The sequence below is a fragment of the Eubalaena glacialis genome, chromosome 5 (assembly GCF_028564815.1).
Source record: "Eubalaena glacialis isolate mEubGla1 chromosome 5, mEubGla1.1.hap2.+ XY, whole genome shotgun sequence".
NCBI classification, from domain to species: domain Eukaryota; kingdom Metazoa; phylum Chordata; class Mammalia; order Artiodactyla; family Balaenidae; genus Eubalaena; species Eubalaena glacialis.
In genome coordinates this window covers 70,442,302-70,459,370 of record NC_083720.1, presented here as the reverse complement: position 1 = coordinate 70,459,370, position 17,069 = coordinate 70,442,302, and positions in this window count along the sequence as shown.

Genomic DNA, 17,069 nt, shown 5'->3' with positions numbered 1-17,069 from the left:
CGTCCGGACGTCGCATGACGTCTTGACGTCAGCGTGCCTCCGCGCGGAGCTGTGAGGAAGTCACGTGAGGGAAGCTCTCGCGGGCAATGTTAGTTGTGCTCTTAGCGAAACCTTGGGGGTTAACCTACCAAATGGCAAAGTACGAGAGTAACTTTTAAAATCTAGAAGTTAAGGTGTATTCTCCATGTCTGCGATATCGCTAAAGAAGCTGAGATGTATTCTCCATGTAGTCTGCGGTATCGCTAGTATTGAAGTGCATCCGAATGGAAACGGGCAGTAAAATTTATTGCAATAATGTATCCTAGGAAAGTTTGGGCCAGAAGTGAAGGTGGAAAAAAATTACATCCTCAATGTCCTCAATCTCTGTCCCCTTCGGGTTACCACTTGAACAGTGTTTACCTTGTGGGGTGGGCAGAGCTCTAAGGTGGAGGATAACGATAAGAGATAATGAGACCTGTATACCACATCTAGTGTCTGTCTCCCACTATCTCCCGTGGGCTTTTCTGCAATATGCAGGGTTTGGTGCAGAAGAAAAGCAACAGCTGTGTTGAGTTCACCATTGGACTGTTTCTAGTTCTTTCTTGGGACTACTGTAAATTAAAACAATACTTGATACATCACTAATTGCTACTGTCATCTTACGGAATGAACTTAATAGCTACCTTGAAATGTATTGAACACAATCGTTTCTAATAGTTCATATAAGTTAGTGTTGCCCAAATTTCAATAATTTGCATATTATCCTCAATGATTTTCACCATGTCCTCATACCGCTATTATATACATGATGTTTTTCTTTAAATCAACTTAACTTTTATACTTGAATGAGTTTATTTTAAAAGAAAAATTTGTATCATTTTCTATAAATGGAAAAAGCACTGTGACCTGTCCTAAATTTCAAAGTAAAAATAAGTGTAATTAATAATAAATGTGATTCAATTCTAAATACATGTTACCTGATAAAGGCTCAGAATCTCTCTTGATTAAAAATGGGGATGAATAAGCATTAAAGAATTTTAAAACATAGCACCAAACTGAGATAATTCTTCTTGACCTAATCAGCAGTATTGAAGTAAAATTGAAAGGAGAAGAATTTTCTCTGTATGATTCAGTGTCCTTAATGCCATGTCTATGTTCAACCTAAAATTATCTTGGTACCTCCATTAGTCCCCCACTTTGGGAATACTGCAATATCTTATGTGGTTGACAGTATACTCCCAGACCCAAGATGAAATATGTATTTATTAGAAAAATACTAGCATGCCTGTCATGTAATGTACTAGATGTGCAAACTCAGACAAATTAAGCAAATTGTCTGAAATTGTATAATAGGTAAATGGAAAAAAAATCTATATTTGAATTCAGATTAAAAACCAAAGCTCAAACCTCTACAATACCTTTGACAACACAAGATCATTTAGTATTCAACCTGGGAAGAAAGGGGAAGTGGAGTCACTATAAGTTTCAAAGTTGAGGTATTTTTTTTCTGGGTCTTGAAGGATAAAAAGTTTTTCTGAAAGAGACAACTGGAGCGTAATCAAGCAGAGGGATCATTGCCAACATAATTGTACTTACTATGTTCCCAATACTATTCTACACACTTTGTATATATCAACTCAATCCTTACAGAGCCTTCTAATGCAGGTACTCTTATGATTGTTTCTATTGTACACGTATCTGAGAAAAATGTGGCCCAGGCTTTTTAAGTAACTGCCTAAAGTCACAGAGTTAGTGATGAAGTGGGCTGTGAGCCCAGGTGGACTGGCTCCAGAGTCTACATCCCTTAACCACTCCATTAAACTCTGCTGAGCGAGGGTAAATGAGTAAAAAGGTATGACATTGAGTTAATGCTCAGAAGAGGAAAATGGCCAAGATTAGAGCCTCGGCATTTTACTTGAGGCAAGGGTTTCTGAAAAGCACACATAATTAAAAACATATAAATGGAGGCTCATTTCCCCGTAGAAGGGAATGTATAATAGGGAAGTTACATTCTTGCATAGTACAGTCATCTTCAACTATTGTATTTATGTTTTTAAACATATTTGAAGGGTCTATTGATTTGCTAGGGCTGCAAGAACAAAGTACAGTAGAGGGGGTGGCATAAACAAAGAAATTTATTTTCTCACCGTTCTGGAAACCAGAAGTCCAAGATCAAGGTGTCAGCTGTGTTGGTTTTTTCTGAGGCCTTCCTCCTTGGCTTATAGATGACCATCTTTTCCCTGTGTCTCCATATGGTCTTCTCTCAATACCTGTCTGTGTCCTAATCTCCTCTTCTGATAAGGACACCAGTCATATTGGATTTGGGCCCACTCTAATGACCTGTTTTTAACTTAATTACCTCTTTAAAGACTTTATCTTTAAATATGGTCACATTCTGAGGTGTACTAGGGGTTAAGTCTTTAACATGTGAACTTTAAATATCAATTCAGCCCATAAGAAAGGGAATAATAAATTTAAAAATTATATATATAAACAATAATTTTTATCACCTCTAAATTCTGTTTCAAAGTTACTGATATGTTGGAGCATTTTTTTTTTAATGGTGAATTTTATGGTGTCTGAATTATGTCTCAACTTTTTTTTTTTTAATTTTATTTATTTATTTATGGCTGTGTTGGGTCTTCGTTTCTGTGCGAGGGCTTTCTCCAGTTGCGGCAAGCGGGGGCCACTCTTCATCACGGTGCGCGGGCCTCTCACTATCGCGGCCTCTCTTGTTGCGGAGCACAGGCTCCAGACGCGCAGGCTCAGTAGTTGTGGCTCACGGGCCTAGTTGCTCCACGGCATGTGGGATCTTCCCAGACCAGGGCTCGAACCCGTGTCCCCTGCATTGGCAAGCAGATTCTCAACCACTGCGCCACCAGGGAAGCCCTGTTGGAGCATTTTTAACATTAGTAATACCATTAATAAATATTTAATATCAGTTCAGTAGTTATCACAGGTACACACACAAACTTAGAGCAACTTCACATGATGTTAACAAAGGATCTGGATCTCCAGAGTTGCTATTAACCAGATAAAATGGTGCCCCAACATGTCTACAGTGGAAAATACAGCTTGGAATTCACGTTTCAGTTAGTTTTTTAAGGCTTCTGTGATGTATTTTTTTGAGTTTCATATTTTTTTTCAAATTGTGCACATAAATTAAGGCTTTATAAATATTTTTATATCAGAAAATAGCAAGTATCTGGGGAAAGGAGAAAAATTGGTTGGTGTTATATATGGAAAGAACAATTTCAGCCAAGTTTCTGAAGGACCTTGGATAGGGTCTTTGCTACTTACCATTTCACTATCATTCCGTGCAGAAGTGATTGTAAGGAAATAACACAGGATTTCCTTAGGAAGCCTACTGTGACAATGGTGTGTAAATGAATTGAAGAGGAAAGTGGATGAAGTAATGAGACAGAAACAGAGGCAGAGAGAGGAGAGTCTTCTATGTTATAATCTAGGTGAGACACAGTAAGGGCCTGAAGGAGTCACTGGAGTGAATAGGGATGAAGGAGTGATTGGTAGACCTTTTGCGATAGAATTAACTGAGTTAATTTGATGTAGAGAGAGAGGGAGGCATCCAAATTTTCTAACTCTGCTAGATTGGAGAATGTAATTGCTGTTTACCAAAATGTGAAGCATAGATATTAAATATCTCACAGGTAGTTGTAAATGGAGCTTGGGAAAAAGTTCAGGGCCAGAGTTTTGGAAGCATATTAAAAAGGTAATAAAACAAAAACAGTGGTATTGAGTGAGTTTTTGAGGTCAGAGAGTAGAAAATAAAATAGTTGAGAAAAGCACTTGCCATATCTTAGGGTATCCTTTTGTGAAATAAGAAAAACAAGCCTTACAGTCACAGAATAGCTTGTATGGTGTGTGTTGACATTTTTCAGGAATTTCCTTAAGTATCCAAGAGTACAGTATTAAGCCATGAGGATGCAAACATGAAATAGATATGATTTATTTATATACATTTATAAAGAGCTAACTGTCACATACTCTTCTAAGCATGTTATAAATATTACCTCAATTAATCCTCAAAACAATCCTATGATTAGTATAATTGTCCATGTTTCACACTTGAAATGTATCAACTGGTCTCTGATTTCCACTCATCACAGTTTAAAAAATTCACTAGGACTACAAGGGAAAAAGCAGCATTTTGTTCCGTTTTGCACTGTTGAAACTTTTGTGGTGGTCTTGTCAGATGAAAACCAACCCGATTACTTTCTAACTTCATGGGATATAGGTCTTTATGGTTTAAAAAGATCCTTAAAAGCAAAGCTTATTGTCCACAAATTTCTCAATGAGAAATTGATTCAGGGATTTAGAAATAACTAAAATGACTTGTCTATGGCATTCTTACTCTTACTGTTTGGGGTGTATAGAAACCTGTTCGGCGCCCCAGTTTAAAGTCTTTGACCTGCTGAGACGATGGGGTACTCCTGCATCAAAGTAAGTCACACACGAATGGCCCAGAGCTTTGGTTCTCAGTCAACTAACTTCCATAACCCCAAGGGAAAGCCCAATGTTCTTTGGACTGTCATATGTTTGGGCACACACAGCTTCACTAGGAAGAAGGTGAAAGTTATGTCCTCTTCCAAAACTATATCGGTGAGCAACTCTATTTCATTTAAGAGGACTTCATTAAGAGTTTCGATGGATTTTGCTATAAAAAATTAAATTACTTATAAGTAATTTAATATGGATGTTGATGTATAATTTTTATCTTCATAAAATGTGGGGAGGCATTAGGATTAGAAGTGTTTAAACTGAAAAAGTATCCAAACCCAACAAGTACAACAGTAGCAAAATAAGAGACAGCAATAAAAGACACATTAGCTCTTACAATGTTTCTACCAGAAGGTGTACTGTCATTCTGGTTAGAATCACATGGCTTTCACACAAAGTCAGCAGGGTCTTCTTCAAAGGAAAAACTAGGTGCTGATAGGAGAGAAAAATGAAGATGGATACTGGGGAACAATAAATGTTCATTACAGGGATGAAAGGATTCGTAAACAACCCAGCGAAGTGCCTTTCTAAGTGTACAAATGCCAAGGAAAATAGATATTTATTCCTGAAGGGAATTAATTTTGCTGTGACTTCGTCTTAGATAATCACATTAGCATCTAGTTCTTACCTGCTTTATTTTTTGCTTCCCTGACATCTTTTATTCTTTCATTGTGAATCATTACTTGCTGATTAATTTGTCCTCTTCTAATTGCTTTGATTCTTAATGTTAGTTTTAGATTTATTAAACTCTTCACATAAATATTCATTTATTTGAAAGGGAGTTAGTTACCTTAGGGACAGTATCATTTCCAAAATTTTGTGCTTATTTCTCTTTGGCAGTTGTAGAACTTATTTCATTCTTGCTCCCAAGGAAAGAAATTGTCACATCTAGAGTAAAGAATAAGAAGAATAAACTCTTTTAAAGTTGCACTAAGAAGATGCAAGAAGTAAACTGTCAAAAAAAAAGAAAAAAGCCTAGGGGCTCTACTGAAAAGCATCTCTGCAGATTGCAGTAGATTTAAGTTTGCAATAAAATATGTGAGCAGAAATTGTTGGCACATTCAGGCTGTATATCAAACAGCTTTGCATCACAGGTAATAGTCTGCCATCAGAAGCTTCTGCTGTGGCTACATTAAGAGTGTAGCCTTTTATTTATTTATTTTTTAAGGTACACTTACCTGCAATATCTCAGTAGTTATAGGAGGTGTTTTTATACATCATATAGTCCAAAAACTTCATTCTACTGATGAGAAAACTGAGATCCAAAGAAGCTAATTAAATTGACTGAGGTCAAACAGTGGGGAGAAGGCAGCTTGTGTTACTGGATGCAAGCCTACAAGTTTGCAGAAATGATTGCTAGGGAAATCTCGGAAATGAAACTCAGTGGCTGTCTTAGTGGAGAAACTTGATTCTGTTCTTCCAGAAAAAGATGAGCTGTAGGTCCTCTGGTATCATTTCATTGGATGAATGTAATGTCTCCTATTTCCCTTCTTTGTCAAAATAATGATTTAGGGAGAAATAGTGTATCTGACATTAAGAGGAGACATTAAAATGGGTATCGGTTTGGCTTGCCAGATAAATTATCTGACCTTCTTAGAAAATGAGAGATACAGAATATGTGCATGGTATTTGTGAAGATGCCTTAACTGGATTCTCTGCTTCACAGCCTATCACCAGGCTGCAATTAAGCTGTTGAACTAAGATCTCATCTGAACTAGAGTCTCATGGAAAGTCACAACTGGGAAAGGATCCTTTACCAAGATCACTCAGTGATTGTTGGCAACAGTCAGATCCTGTCTGCTGGACTGAGGACCTCACTTCCTACCTCTCTGTTTACTGGAGATCTCCCAGTTCCAAGCCACCTGGCCTCTCCCACATGCCAACTTGCATCATCAAAGTGTGTAAATCAAGAAGGCAATAGATTAGAGTCTCCTAGCAATAGGAGTAATAGAATAACTTAATTACAGCCATAACACCACATCACCTTTGCCATATTTTACCAATTAGAACCAAGTTACTAGTCCAGACTACACTCAAGGGAAGGTATAGTACAAGGCATGAACACCAAGATGCTGGAACCAATGGGAGCCATGTAAGATGCTGCCTATAACAATTAGAAGGCAGCATTTCCAAAAAGACCTGTTGGTATAACTGTTATTCTATAAGAACCATAGTGTGATATCCACAGCCTAACATTCACAGCCTAAAAACTTGCTTAGCAGATCTCCATACAGAAACACTGATGCAATGGAAAGTAAAAGGAAGATTTGGCAGATGATTTTATTGTATTTAAAGCACATACTTATTTTGGCAATAAATAAATGCCAGAAATCATTTATAACCTACAATTTCTTATTTCTCCAACCAAAAAGTTAATCAAACAATTATTAATGACATTTGAATTGTATCTATTTTTGAGACTTTATTTTTTAAGAGTAGTTTTAGGGTCACAACAAAATTGAGAGTAAGGTACAGAGATTTCCCATATCCTCTGTGTGCTGCATATTAATTAATTTTTCCTCCTCCCAACCCCTGGCAATCACTGACTGTTTTTTTTACTGTCTCCTTAGTTTTGCCTTTTCCAAAATATCGTATAGTTGGAAACATACAGGATATAGCATTTTCAGTCTGGCTTCTTTCACTTAGTAATAAGCATGTGATATTTCTATATGTCTTTGCATAGTTTGATCACTTATTTCTTTTTAGCACTGAATAATATTCCATTGTGTGGATACACCACAGTTATTTATCCTCTCACTGACTCAAGAACATCTCGGTCGCTTCCAAGTTTTGGCAGTTACAAATAAAGCTGCTGTAAACATCAATGTGCAGGTTTTCGTGTAGACATAAGTTTTCAACTCCTTTGGGTAAATACCAAGGAGTGTGATGCATCTATTTTTTAATAGAAATGTTTGTCTTTAATATTTGCTGTTATCAATTAATTTATCAGTTTTGCTAATTACTATGAGTTATTACTGTTTCTAACTCCATGATCTATATATCACATGATCTCTCTCTCTCTCTCTCTCTCTATATATATATATATACTAAAACAAGCTCATGTAAGTTATAAAGGCCATTACATGATGTGAGAAATATATTTTAAATGGTCAGTCTTGAAAATCAATTCTGTCAAATGAATTTGGGAGTGTATTCATTAGTAGTGTTCTTTGTCAAATGCTGTGAACAAGAATAGTGGATATTCCATTTATCATTGAATCAATTTATCAGTTAATTGGAAGCACAGAGAAGTAAACATATAAGTGAAACAGTTTTAATAAACTGCAAATTGGAAATGACTGAGAAAAGAGAAAAGTTAAAATTGATGGGGATTTCACTATGTATGTGATATTTTAGAGTATGTTACTCTGATAAAATGTTAAGAAATCCTGTTACACAATTTTTATTCATAATGCATATCCATTAATCTTGACAAAATTCTAAAAAATGATACAAAAATGTTCAGTTACCTTATTTGGTTTTCATTAATTCAACAATTTTCATTGAGCATCCAGGTACTGTGCTATATACTATGATGAAATACAAATGTAAATAAGCTCTAAACTATCGTCCCAGGATGGAATATAAGCCCTGGATATAATTATGTCAAGTGGTAAATTATGGCTGTAATGAGATACGTAAAAGAAAGATTTTCAACTTATAGCAGTAATTGCCTATGATATATTTAGCCTAAATTCTGTGTTTCACCACAAAAGCTTCTAACCAACTGAAGCTATTAGGCCATGATGTACATTGAACTTTCACCAGCTATAGTACAAGTGATATCCTTTTGGCCCTGTGGTTTTCTCTTTAACCATGGGCACAACTGAAAAACCCTTTCCTGACCAATGCATCATGGGGCTTATTTTTAACTAAACTTGTAGAGACTTACGTACCCCTGTGCTTTATCCAGAAAGTAAACACCAATCCTCATCTAACATAACCACCATGAACTCCCACCACTTCCCTAGCTCATAATGCTTCCTGCAGTTTCCCCTCAGAAAACTATTCATTGAATTTTTCACAGGTGTGTGTTCTCTTGCTTTGCCAGTCAGTAAATTCTGTGCTCACTTTGATGATCACAATAGTGGTTCTGTTGTTTCCTTCCGAGTTTTGGAAATCAGAGCCAAAACATTGCTCTCTTAAAGCCTAAAATCTGTCTGTAAGAGATGAGATCGTGAATAACCAAAACCACTTCAAGAAAAAGGAATGGTGTACAGGTCAGAATGGTTGGTATAACTTAATAAATAGTTTCAGTATAGCTGAAGAAAAACATGCGTCCATCAGAATGAAGATAAACAAGAAATAAAAAAAGAAGAAAGGGTTCAAGAAGCAAAGGTTGACAGTGCCTTTACAGGGTCCACAGCTGTGAGTTCCTTGAACCAAGAACTTTATCTGCTGGGCAGATGTGGAAGCATAGAGAGCTGAAATAAAGTCCCCAGGCTCTGATTCCACCTCACTAACTGATCTTCCAATTATCTTCTGCCTTGCATATAGATTTCTCTGCAACATTCTTGGTCAAATGTACCTTTTCAGGTTTGAAGTTTAAGATCTGAAGCCCAGTAATTCTCACCTCTCATAAATGATGTCTCCTCCCTGGTGTGAAAGATTTAGGATTAAGGAGATGACACTAAGACACATATGCACTTTTTATAAGCGACTACAAATATACATATTGCAACAAAAAGAACATGTACTAGTTGCAAAGTTTGTGTAAGAATTCTTACTTTCCAAAAATTGTACCAACTTCCACTGAAAGAACAGAGAAGTATCTGCTCAGTGAATATGCTGCCTCCCTTTTTGAGTTTTTTATGGATCAATTTATAACCAACCTCACAATCAATATTTCTTCCCACTACAGTCCCTTTTCTCACTTGGGCCACTCATGTGGCTGCTGTGGAACATTAACATTCCTAAAATCCCTATAGTTTAATAGAGAGGGTCTATAACTGTAGTGTAAGCCCTGACATTTGGGTCTTTTCTTTTTTGTAATGCAAGTGCCTGACTTAAGCTTTGAATACGGAGGCCTCCACGTCAAAGATGGCTGTCTCAAATAAACATATTGCCAGGCACAGGATTAGTTCAAGAGCCACGCCATGCCTGATCCCCTCTTTTGTTTCAGAGAACTTAGTTGGTTTTGATAGCTGACCACTTGGGCCACTTGTTTTTTTTCTCCTCCCACACTTTAAAGTCCTTCTCGAATGTTTTAAATTCACCAATAAAAAGTGGGCTCATGACTCCTTAGTCCCCCACCCTTGACCCCAATAAAGGTAGAATCCCAGGCCCACGTTCTCTCTCTCTCTCTCTCTCTCTCTCTCTCTCTCTCTCTCTCTCTACCTGCTACCTCTCTGTGTGGCCCCAGTTGTGCTATGTAATTTCCAGAACTTGTAAGTAATAAACCTTGTTTCTTTCAAAGTTTCCTGTGATTATTGCTGAGGGCATCTGGCAATATAAGAATGCCAAGGGCCAGTCCAGCCACAGCATTGGTGTAAAATCTAGATCTCCAAGTGTCTCAGGAATCTTCCTAAGTCGTTTCTATGGGTGGGCTGTCCTTGTGCACTTGTTCCTCAATGGTTAAAATCATTTTTCTTGGGAATTCCCTGGTGGTCCAGTGGTCAGGACTCTGTGCCCCACTGCAGGTGGCCAGGGTTCGATCCCTGGTCGGGGAACTAAGGTCCCACATGCCACACGGCGTGGGCAAAAAACATTTTTCCCACTACAGGGTCCTCAGCTTTATCATAGAAATTTTGCCCAGATTCCGGCAACAGGTGATTCCAAGTATTTTCAGATAGTGGAATACTGATCTTTTTTCTAAACCTGCATAGGTATTTGGCTGGGAATTGTGAAGTAATTTTGTAGCCTAGTGCCATTTTAAACAAGAGACTCCAGATTTTTTTAAAAGAAAATAAAGTTGTATTCAAAATATTATTTTGCTACTCTCTACGCTACTTTCCCCAGCTCATATTTGTGAATGAAAATATAAATACCGCAAAGAAGAGAGTTTTCCTTGATAGGGCTCCTCTGTATCAAGGCAATGTTTGAGTAAACGTCCTATAAGTTAAAACTCTAAGCTGTAAGTAGTTCGTGGGGTCCTCATGCAAATGAAGGTCGTGATATCGTTTTATGAAATAGAATTTGTACATTGACAGTTACATTTAGATATAGGCCATGTCTGATAATTTTTTAAAATTCTGTAACTACCTTCACCCAGTGAATATAATAAAATATTCAATTTAAACTTGGAATATCTTGGAAAAAATCTCAGTAATGGTACAGTTGCAAAGGTATAATTATGGCAGAGCATTGGGAAAAAGTTTGCCCTTCACTGATGAAAGCAATATAGCCAGTATATGCTTATGTCTTTACTGATTGGTGCCTAAGGGAGTTAGTCAAAATAATAAGGGGTATCTTGGCAATAAAGTTCATTCTTAGCCTTTCTGTTATTAGAAATCTTATTTCTTTATTAAAAAATAAGAGATGCATGCTGAAGAAATGTTTTATGTCTATAGTAATCACAACCTGTCTACATGACAATGTAAGTACTCTTCCCACCCACCACCATCTTCTGGGTAAAATGGATTTTTCATATAAATTTGTATACTATCAAAGTAGAGTTTACTAAAAATATTTATGTGTTGAGTGACTGTGAATAATGAACACAAGAGTAAATACAGGCACCTTCTATTGATCCAACTTCTTTTCCACCTAGAAGTTATGGGCCATGAACAAAAAAAAAATGGAGTCATTTATGTCAAAATGGAGCTGGGAGACCACTAGGGAAGTGGAACTGACACATGTCCACATCTGGATGCAACATAAACTTTTGATTAGGCCATCCTGAGACCACCTGGGACTTGTTTTCTTTACTCTCTAGAGACAGCAGCTTAGCAACCAACCTGCTGCCAACAAGTGACTGAATGCCTGCGACACCAATCATAGTTCTGTAAAAATAACCTTCTGTGGAAAGTCTTGTAAGTTGCCTTTATAAACCCCCGCCATTTTCCATTTACCTCGGAGCACATTTGAGTTGCTACTCCAATCTATGCTTCCTGAATTGCAATACTTAAAACCTCAGGTAAACTTTCTCTTATTTGCAGCTTTTTGTGTGTTTTTGTTGTTGTTGTTGACAAGTGCAATCATCATAATCATAACAGATAACATTTATTGAGCATTTGCAACTTGCCCCTGCCTGTGTTAATTGTTCCTGTTCAAAATCCTGTTTAATCCTCATATTTTATACACAAATTTATTTATACATGTATATATATACACATATATAAATTACATATATGTATCTATTGATTAATAATTTAGGTATATTATGAAACACAGGGAAAAATAAAATTAAGTTCATGAGATAAAGATAAAATACATAGTAGCTACGAGGTAGGAAAAAATTTTATTCTTGCTTTATGAATGAGGGAGCTGAGGATCCGTGTGATTAGATAACTTGTGGAGGAATTTATGTAATTCCTAGGAAAATTTTCCTATGAAATTAGTTATATCAGTATGCTAAATTTATATTGTATGTAAATTTAATTTATTACATTTTAAAATGATTATTATAATAATATGGCTACTAAGAATGTACAAATTAACTACTACTCATATCAATTTTCATAATTTCAGGTGTAAATTATATTTTGCTAACAGTTAGTTGCTATCAAACTAAAAACTTGTACGTGTTCAGTAATAATTCTGCCAGATTCCAATTTTTTCTTCTAAGACAAAAGTGGAAGCTAACAAGAAATAGCCAAATTAGAAGTCAGGGATAATTATGTTAGCATTAATGAAAGAAAACCCTGTAATTTTCTTTTCTTTTCTTTTCTTGTCATAGGACACATTGAACTCTTTAAAATTCATGCAATGAAACAGAATTTTATGTCCACTTTCATGTGACTGTGTAACATTCAGGGCTGCAGTTTCAGGCTTATAAAATAGAAGCAGCATGGTCTTTAAAGGGCAGATGATCAGGAACAAATCTTATGTGGTATTAACAAAAGAAGCATGTAGAGAACACTGAGCAAAATGTATTTTAAAAAGTAATGGAACACAACATGTATTTTTTTCTGCCTTAATAAGAGTAGTAATTTATAGTACAATGCACATTAAATTGCAATACAGACTGCCAAAATAATTACTTGATAAACACTGATAACAAACAACCCATTTGTCTTTCGGCAGAGGTAGAAAATGATGACATATTTTTCTCTTGGTTCATTGGCAGCTCTGTTCAGCTGAAAATAATTTGTTGGAGATTGTGAATAAATATCGTTTAGTATTTCCAAACAGGTACATCCTAAAACTAGTGTTTCAGACAGCCATTGATAGTCTTTTTGGGGAAACAGTCTGAGTTATGAAAGGAAATGGGGCTGAGTGAGAGAACTGATTTTCCAGATTAGGCTCTGTCACATATTAGGCGTGTGACTGTGCAGAAGTCAGCCTCTTGGAGCCTCTATTTTTATATCAAAAGATTACAGTCATGGATGTCATAATCATATGTGATTCTTAGAGAGACTTACACAATTGAAATACTGGTTTTTGAGTAGGCGAAATTAATAGTAGTGATTATTCATCCAACCACCTAACCCCTAATCCTTTAATTTAACAAAAATATGCATGCGTAATTGTCAGGTACAAGGCAAATTATTTCAGATACAGCTGTTGATCAACTTCCAATCTTTTGACACTTGACAGATCACCAGAGAGAGATTAAGAAATTACAGATGGGGATTCTTCTCCTTATTCCCACTGCAAATTGCAGTCAGCAGCCACAAAAGAAACTTTTTCCTGATTTGGCAAATCACTGTCCATTAATGGTATGATTTTTACAGTCTTTATTACGTACACTTGTATGACCACCTACTGGATCTGCTACTTTAAAAGGAGTATTTCACTTTATTGAATAGTTACAAACAGAAGTCTAAGTGGGAGAACGCAGGAGCACACACCAGGGTGACAGCCGTTGAGATGGAGAGAATTAGTTAGTGGGAGATATATTTTACAGATAGAATCAATACAATTCACTGAAGGATTAGATGATTTCTGATTTGAATGAGTGGTTCATAATGCCATCTCCTGAAATGGAGAAGAGAGAGTTGGGTTAGGGAAGGTAGAGATTTAAAAAAAAAAAAAAATCAGTTTGGATTATGTCAAGTTTGAATTGTCTATATGATATGAATAGTTTGGAGCTGAGAAAAAATGTGAGGGCTACATATGTGACTTCAGGAACTCTCTCTATAGAGATGGTCTGTAAAGCCAGGGGAATGGATGAGATCACCCCAGAAGAAAGTTTAGAGAGAGGACAGAGAAAAGGGAGAAAAGGATGGCAGGAAGGAGAAAGGAAAAGGAAAGGAAAGTGGCTGTGAGTAGAACATGGTGCCCTTTACATCGGGTGAGAATCCTTATTCATATTTTCTAGTCTTTTTGATCATTCAGAACCCAGAAATAATTATTTAAGTAGATGAGCTAAATTAATGAATTGATCAGGCTGACTGTTTATAATATCAATTTCAAGTCTGTCCTTCAACATACATTATAACAATTGGGTAATTCATTAATGGAAATAAATATTTAAATATATGTTTTATACAGATACAATGTTACACGTGTAAGAGTAGCCTCAAAGTATCCTGGCCTGTATTAATGGTCCATTAAAGCACTTGTCAGGAGAATGAAGTCATTTGGTCTTCAATGTTTCATGCCTTACAGTTCACTTGAGGCTTAGATTAATTTCATTTTTATATGCCATTTTTGCTTCTCATTTTTCTGCAATTCATTTAATCAAGCTGGTTTTTCATGAAGAAAAACTAAGTTGAAAAGTACAAAACCACAAAGTAAGTTTAAAATTTAACTAAATGCACTACGATTGAAAATATTATCTTTGGCAAACTCTTCAATGACTTTGTACGTCAGAAAAAAGAATGCACTCTGAGTCCTTGCTGTTACAGGGAGGGACTTATGTTCTCACATAAAAAAACTTTGAAAGGAGGAATAGAAAGCATGATGATCTAAATGTGGCTACCGTATAGCAACTTGGCCTTTCTCCATAATGTTGATACACTAGGATGGGGAAGTTGTCAGGATTCTAGAAATCACCTTCAATGATTATCCCTCTCTTCTCCCTCTTATCCAATAGAAATTAAACCCTATAAAATCTTCTTTCCACATATCTTTTGTACCTGTTTAGTCCTCTCCACCTGCACTGGACCCTCCCCAGTTCAGACAACTTCACATCATTTCCCTGGAATGAGCTCTCTTCCTTACTTCGGCACCTGCTCTGGTCCTGACCCCTTCAATTCATCCTTCTGTGACTGAAAGTGGAGTCCTGCGGCTCACTGCTCAAAAGCCAATACAGTGACCTGATTGATGGAAAGGAAAGTTTGCTTTATTTTGGATGCCGGCAACCAGCATGGTGGTGGGGAGGGGGGACTCCTGTCCAAAGGCCGATTCCCCCCCAACACCCGACAATCAGAGGGAGGGGGCTACATGCAGAAACAGCACACTCAGCTCTGACAGCCGTCTTGAAATTGGTCGTGCGGTGGTCAGACCAGCGTCATCTTGATTGCTTTAGGTACAGTTAGTCTTCAGTTTGAGGGTCTGTTTGTTCTCATTTCTTTGAGGCCAATTCTTGGAATTGTGGCAGCTCATGTCATGGCTACCGTCTGGTCATCATGTAGTTAACTTCTTCCACCTGGTGGGAGTTTCAGTGTCTACAGGACAGCTCACAGGATATGGCTCAGAATATCATCTACAGCCCTTGAGGAGGAACTAGAGGTCCTTGACTATGTTTAATGACTAAACTATTATTATTTGGTCTCTTTTGACTGTTTTCCTTTGCTTCTGCATTTTCTCACTTCTCTGATTAAATTTATTCTTTGGCTAAAGTTGTTCCACAGACAAAAAGCAGGCAGGACACGGGGGGTGGGGGGAGGACCATAGGGTCCTGCTCCGTTTCACTTCCCTCAGCTGCCAAGACTTTTCTACCAGTTCTCCCACTTCCACTGCTACCCTAGTCCAACCTGTATATCATGCATGAGTTACTGCCACAACATCCTCCTAACAAGTCTCCCTCTGCAATTTCTGCACAAGATTGATCATATCATCCTATGCTTAAAAACCTGCAGTGGCATCTTATTTCAATCATAATAAAATCTAGACTCCTTACCATGGCCTTTATGATCTGGCCTCTGCCTACGTCTGTTACCTCATCTCCTTCAACTTTTCTTTGATTCAAAATCACAACCACGTGGCTTTTTCCCCTAAGCTACAAACTGCCAATTCCTTGCCATCTCAGAGCATTTGCTTTATATCCTCTTCACATAGTCTTTCAAGTGGCTTCTTCTCATCAACCAGCTCTCAATTCAAATGACCTTCTTAAGAGGACTTCACTGAACACCCCAATTTTCTCCCCTCTGCACTCTCCATCTTAATAGTATACGATCACTTCTTGATAGATTTTGGTTAATTCATGAAATTGTCTTGGATAAATTGTGAACTCTGGACTCAGCCTACCAGGTTGCAAACACTGGCTTTTCCACCAACTAGCTTCCACCTGGGCAAGTTATTTAATCTCTACTTCTTTTTCTGTAAAATGGGATAATAATACTTCATAAGGTTGTTGCGAAAGTTAAATGACTTAAACCTTAAGTTCATAGAACAGTACCTGGCTAGTCATTGTTATTTATTGTAGATATAGTAGAATTGATGCTAAAATATAGCTCTTGAAATGCAGGTCTATTTAGTTCATCCACTTCTGTAATTACGACATCTAGAATACAGTCTGGTATTCAATAGATCCTCAAAAAATGCATGACTCATTATTACCTGACTGGTGACCTGGCAAAAGATACCTCTGATTAAAGAAATTCAAATTCCAAATGTTTTAAAATAATGTGGAAAAATTTACTTTACCATTCTGCTGTTGGCTCTGGTTGAAAGTTCCAAAATGCCACATAATCCACCCTTGAACAGTAGATTTCAGTTACTGAGATCTGGATACATGGGAAGTCTCACATTGTATAAAGGAAAGTCAGCAAGAAGCAGATCACAGAGGAACTTGACCTCCAGCCATGATGTTGATATTAAGGACAAAACCACCAGATCCAGATAGGTATTGGGAGTATTAGCCAGGGTACCTGGGTCAGAACTAGGGAGAAACCTCCTGGAAGTAAACCTCAGATGTAAAGGGAACCAATTCAGGCAGTTTCCTGGGATGAAAATTAATCTGATGCTAAATTATTTGTGGTACCAATTCCAACATGTTGCAGGGGGGTGGTTCCCACGCAGCACCAAGCAATTCTTGGGACACCAGGTGGGTGTCCTACAATTCAACTCAATCTGACAGTATCTACCTAGAGATAGCATCAGATTCCATAGGTTAAGAGCTCAGTCCCAACAGAATGTCCCCCCCCCCACCCCCATCAGATACCAGTAGCTAGACCAGGTTGTTAGTTGTTACCTGTACTTCTGACCCATGGGCTATAAATCAGAGGTTACCACAATCTTCTCCTTGGATTCAATTTATTTGCAAGAGTGGCTCACAGACCTCAGAGAAAACAATTTACTTACTA